The sequence below is a fragment of the Cyclopterus lumpus genome, chromosome 13 (genome assembly GCF_009769545.1).
Source record: "Cyclopterus lumpus isolate fCycLum1 chromosome 13, fCycLum1.pri, whole genome shotgun sequence".
Taxonomy (NCBI): Eukaryota; Metazoa; Chordata; class Actinopteri; order Perciformes; family Cyclopteridae; genus Cyclopterus; species Cyclopterus lumpus.
Window position 1 is genome coordinate 18288329 of NC_046978.1, and position 5939 is coordinate 18294267.

Consider the following 5939-nt stretch of genomic DNA (forward strand, 5'->3'; position numbering starts at 1 on the left):
TGTGTGTGTGTGTCCTGTGCGTGTGTGCGTGTGTGTGTGTGTCCTGTGGGTGTGTGTGTGTGTGTGTGTCCTGTGCGAGTGTGTGTGTGTGTGTGTCTGTGTGTGTGTGTGTGTCCTGTGTGTGTGTGTGTGTGTGTCCTGTGTGTGTGTGTGTGTGCGTGTGTGTGTGGGTGTGTGTCCTGTGTGTGTGTGTCTGTGTGTGCGTGTGTGTGTGTGTGTGTCCTGTGTGTGTGTGTGTGTGTGTCTGTGTGTGTGTGTGTGTGTCTGTGTGTGTGTGTGTGTGTGTGTGTCTGTGTGTGTGTGTGTGTGTCTGTGTGTGTGTGTGTGTGTCTGTGTGTGTGTATGCATTAAACTTTTGCACCGGTCCCGCAAGTGGCGGCCCGGGGAGGGAAAGTTGGACACAGACCCGGTTCCAGACCCGGTTCCAGACCCGGTTCCAGACCCGGTTCCAGACCCTATTCCACCTTCCAGAGACTCTGGGAAACGGGACTCATGTGCAAGACGTCAAAATCCACCCGGCCAATAAAAATAAAGGGGAGGCGAGGGGGGGGGGGGGGGGGCCAAAAACATTAGTAAGTAGAGACGGAGGAGGACAAGATTTGACCTTGTTTTCCAATCCACGTTAATGACGGACGTCTCCACCAACGCCTGAAGGTCTCCTTCTCTGGATGCTCCACCAGGTTCTGGGTCCTTTGGCTGTGGGTAAGGAGCCCACGTGGTCACCGTGACGACACACATTGTGACCCGAGAGTTACAATTAACCTCCGTGGAGGCGAGAAAACACTGTGACAGGGTTAACAACGTGGAGGAGACCTGTCAATCAGCTTGTAGTCCCGCCCCTAAAGCATACCCTGCTTTATGGTCTGTTTGACTCTAAATGAACCATAATTTACTAAATAAACATCACGCTGTATTGAAGAAGATTTTAAACTAGAGATTGAGACCAAAAACTAATGTTTACAATGTTTACTGAGGGAATAAATCAAGAGAGAATTAATTGATCATGATCAGCACAGGGACCGATCAGCCAATTAGCGCCTTCTCAATATTTGCAGTTTGTTTCCACTCTTCCAAGCAAAACCAGTGCGTCGGCATGGCTACGCATCAGCGTCGACATATAAGTACGTTTAGATTCAGGCCCGAAAAATGTGGTCTCCCGTGATTGGTTAAGGGGAAATCAACTCACCCGCCCACATTTAACACCGAGCGTCTTATAATCCATCGTTTTGGGATTTCTCTCTCCTTTCTTTATGGGGGTGTTTTTATGAATTCATATAGATGCAAAACATCCACAAATGCATGCATGCAAACACTCTCACACACACACACACACACACACACACACACACACACACACACACACACACACACACGCACGCACACACACACACTCCAGGAACTCCATTAACATTCAACAGGAGTGGGGGTCTCTGTCAGCGCTGCTCTGACATCAATGAGCCAAAAGAGGGACGAAAAGAAAGAGGAAGAAAGTGACAATGAGAGATGGAGAGGACGAGACTGAAGAAAGTAAACAGTGGAAGCTTTGATAGTCGGGAGAGGGGGATGACAGAGGAGGAGGAGGAGGAGGAGGAGGAGGAGGGGTTGGAAAGTGACAAACTCCAACCCAGGGGCACAGCTATGACAAGCTCAGAGCGCTTATCACCGACGCTGTCGCACTGAAACTCACACCTGCAGAACGTTGAGATGGAGAGAATAAAAAAGAAGAACAGGCCCACGAGTAAAGAGCAGAGCAGCCGAGTGGATCGGAGCGCCAGCGGAGTCACAGCGACGGGGTTTGAACCGCCGGCGTTGTGACTTTTTTGCACGTCGAGAAACATCAAAGTCCGGAAGCCGTCGCTCCAATTAGACCGAGTGAGGAGACGTCCCCTCGGAGAGGAGGAGGAGGGGCTGTGTGTGTGTGTGTGTGTGTGTGTGTGTGTGTGTTCTAAAAATGACAGCAGACCCCCCCCCCTCCCCCCCCCCCCCCCACCCGGTGGCCAGACTCCCCGTCTCACTGTCAACTCGTCACCCAGAAGACGCCACCTGTCTGTCTGTCTGTTGGTCCAGGTGACGTCTGGTATCCGGAAGAAAGAAAGAATCAATTAGGGGTGTGAGGCAGGAGGTGGGGTCAAGAGGTCAAGGGTCAAGAGGTCAAGGTCGTCTTGTTCAAACTGCCGGTTCAAGATATATTTCACCGTCAATCTGACTTCGTGAACGCTCCTCCAATAAGCAGAACTATTTATTTTAAAATGTATATTTATATTTGACATTTTTACCAAAAGACCTCACAAAAGCATAATAAAGAAAATAATTATAATTATAATAATATAGAAAAAATAAAAGGGATAATAAAAGGAATAAATACAATTAGGGAAATAATCTAAATTAACACACACACACACACACACACACACACACACACACACACACAATATCTACAAGCATCGGAGTTCAAAGGTTAAATCAATGAACATGGAAATAATTAAATGATCATAATATTTGACGCGTCATTTATTGATCACGTTTATTGATCAGTTTTCTCAGCGGTTCATCAAAGCAGACGATCAGATGTTCGTGTGTGTGAGGAAGGAAGTTACGTAACCAGCAGGCATCGAGATTATTACTGCTAACCCGAATCAAACAGTAGGGGGTCTGCTGGGCTTCAACATCCTACGGGGCCGAGCTTACAGGGGGAGGAGCCTAGCAGTCACTGTGATGTCACAGCGGTCCAACCCCCCCCCAAAAAAGAAAATATGTATTTGTGTGCAGCAGCTGACGTCATCCATCAAAAACCGTCTGACTCCTCTTGATCCCAACAGGAAGCGCTTTCAGAACAGTTGCATACAGGCATCGTGCGTGTGTGTGTGTGTGTGTGTGTGTGTGTGTGTGTGTGTGTGTGTGGTTGGGTGGGTGAGGATGAGTGATTTTAGTTGGAGGGGCTTTGGAAGCTCAACCAGCACATGTCACTCAGGCAGCTGCAGCTCAGCGGGGGATCCAGAGATCTGCAGAACGGCTGATGGTCCAACGGGGTTTACATGCGCACAAAACACACAATTAAAAACACACACACAGACACACACACACACACACACACAAGGGTGCATGCTTTTCGATCCATACACCCACACACACACACAGCTTGTGCCACAGCCTTTATTCGCCAGTCTGGATGACGCTGATTTCTTTTGGAAGTGAGGCTGCAGTGGTGTGTGTGTAAGTGTGTGTATTTGTGTGTGTGTGTGTGTGTGTGTGTGTGTGTTTAAGACTAAACAGTAACTAAACACTGTTTGTCATGTGTGTGTGTGTGTGTGTGTCTCCGGCAATAATGTGTCAAACCCAGCTCCGTCAACAGAGGGCACTCTCACCCCTCCGCCTGCATCCACTTTCTCCTTACACACACACACACACACACACACACACACACACACACACACACTCCCCGGTTCCATGTCATTGTCTGCCGGGTACCGTGATGTTTTGGTGGGTAAACAGTTCTCAGGCGGCAGAATCTCTCCGAGCCGAGATTCACCGGGAGGTTGTTGTAAATGTGTGTAGATGTGCTAATGTGTGTAGCACATTTACACACAATTACACAAAGAGCTCGATTGTGTTGACAATGGCGCTCATTTGTACAGGTGGCGATGAGGGACAATCTCGCCGTGTTGTTTACGGGCTATAAATAGCAGTGCATTAGCCTGGTGGAGTGCTCTCGGCTGGGTGGACTGTAGCCATTAGGAGCACTTTATATATATGTATATATGTGTGTGTGTGTGTGTGTGTGTGTGTGTGTGTGTGTGTGTGTGTGTGTCAGACAGAAAGGCCTGCTTTCGGTTGACACCAGTGTTTGTCTGCTTCCACTTGGTCGTGTGTCCACATATCCGCCGTCACGTCTGCATCTGGGAGTAAATGTCACACCACCGATCTACGTGTGTGTGTGTGTGTGTGTGTGTGTGTGCGTGTGTGTGCGTGCGTGTGTGTGTGTGTGTGTGCTTGAGTGTTATCATGAAGGGCTCCCAGCTTCCCGAGAACCCCCCCGTTTGGTAGTTTCTCTCCAAACCGTCTCTCCTCCTATTCATCCATTGTGGCCTGAGAGGATCCTTCTCCCTTTCACACCCCCCCCCCCCCCCCTCCCCCCCCACACACACTCTCTCTCCACAGTCCTAATTACCCATACTCCTCGGCGTGGACCCTCCTTCAGTGCCTTTGAAGTTATTTTAGCGCAAATTCTACTTAGCTACACTGCAGACAAAACAAGCGAGGGGCTGCGTTTGAAGGCCTTTGGAAATGCGTGTGTGTGTGTGTGTGTGTGTGTTTCTTTTTTGGTGATTGTATCACCAGAGTCTCCCGTTTCATACGTGTGTTTACATCGAAGCGAATGTGTGTATACACGACGAAACCGGGCAGAGCCAGCTCCTTTGTGTGTGTGTGTGTGTGTGTGTGTGTGTGTGTGTGTGTGTGTGTTTGGGCGAGTTAGGGTAGAAATTGGCTCCATGCATATCGTGTTTTGAGATTGTATCTGTGTATATGTGCGCGTGTGTGTTTTGCATATGGTATGCGTTTGTGTGTGTGTGTGTGTGTGTGTGTGTGTGTGTGTGTGTGTGTGTGTGTGTGTGTGTGTGTGTGTGGGTAAAGCTAAGGGCCACGCATGAACGCAGGCCTTCTGAGCGCTTGTTGAACGGTCCGACTGCTCGTCACGGTCGTGTTGGACCGAACGGCAAAAAGACACACACACACACACACACACACACACACACACGCAGACAAACACTAAATACGTACGCTTGAAAATTAAAGGATGCAAGCAGAAATACTCTATTAAAGTGTAAAGTGGGACTGAAATCAGATGAAGAAATGTCCAATATGTAATTATTTATTTTGAGAATAAAAATATTTTTTCGTGCACATAAGATTCGTGTTGCCAACTCAGCGATTTTCTCCATTTTATTACCAAAAAAGCATCCCGACGACCCCTCTGATCACTACATTTAAATTCTAAATGATTCAACTTGACTATTTCACTTTTTATTAACTCCCAACTACGCATCTCAGTTCCAAAGTCCACGAGTCTACAACCGATTTAGATCTTAACAAATAAATTAGCTATGGCTAAAAATTGCGAATGGGAATAAATTGTTTAGTTTGCTCCTTAAAAAGAGAATTCTCCTTCACGTTTGTTCACAAAACGTCCCACTTGGGACTCGGGAGATGGACAGATTTAGATTTTCCGTGGTCAAAAGGGTTAAAGGTCAAAAGGTCACGCCGAGCTCACAAAAACACGTCTTTGTCCGAGTCGATACGCCAGTTATGACGAGTGTGCACATCAAGTGGTGACACTGCAGCTCTATTTCGTGGTGGAGGCAGAATTTAATAAATTAAATCTAGCAAATATTAAAAAACATTTTTTTGATGACATCTTTAGCTACTTTTAGTCCTATATTTCCCAACTGAACGTCCTCTCGGTATAACAACAATAAGGACACCTGGAGAAATACTTTCAATTTCCTCAGATATGAAATGTCGGCTTTTTAAACACGATAAGTTGGTAATTAGGGGACGAGTCCGTCTCGCTACTCGTGGACCTGAAAGTGATGGTGTCTAGTTTCTGTAACTGGAAAGCAACTTGGAGACAGTTCCTCCTCCTCCTCCTCTTCCTCCTCCTCCTTGTCCTCCTCCTCCTCGTCCTTCTCCTTCTCCTCGTCCTCCTCTTCCTCCTCCTCCTCCTCCTCTTCCTCCTCCTCCTCCTCCTCTTCCTCCTCCTCGTCCTCCTCGTCCTCCTCCTCCTCCTCCTCCTCTTCCTCCTCCTCGTCCTCCTCCTCCTCCTCCTCGTCGTCCTCCTCCTCCTCTTCCTCCTCCTTCTCCTCCTCCTCTTCCTCCTCCTTCTCCTCCTCCTCTTCCTCCTCCTCCTCCTCTTCCTCCTCCTCCTCCTCTTCCTCCTCTTC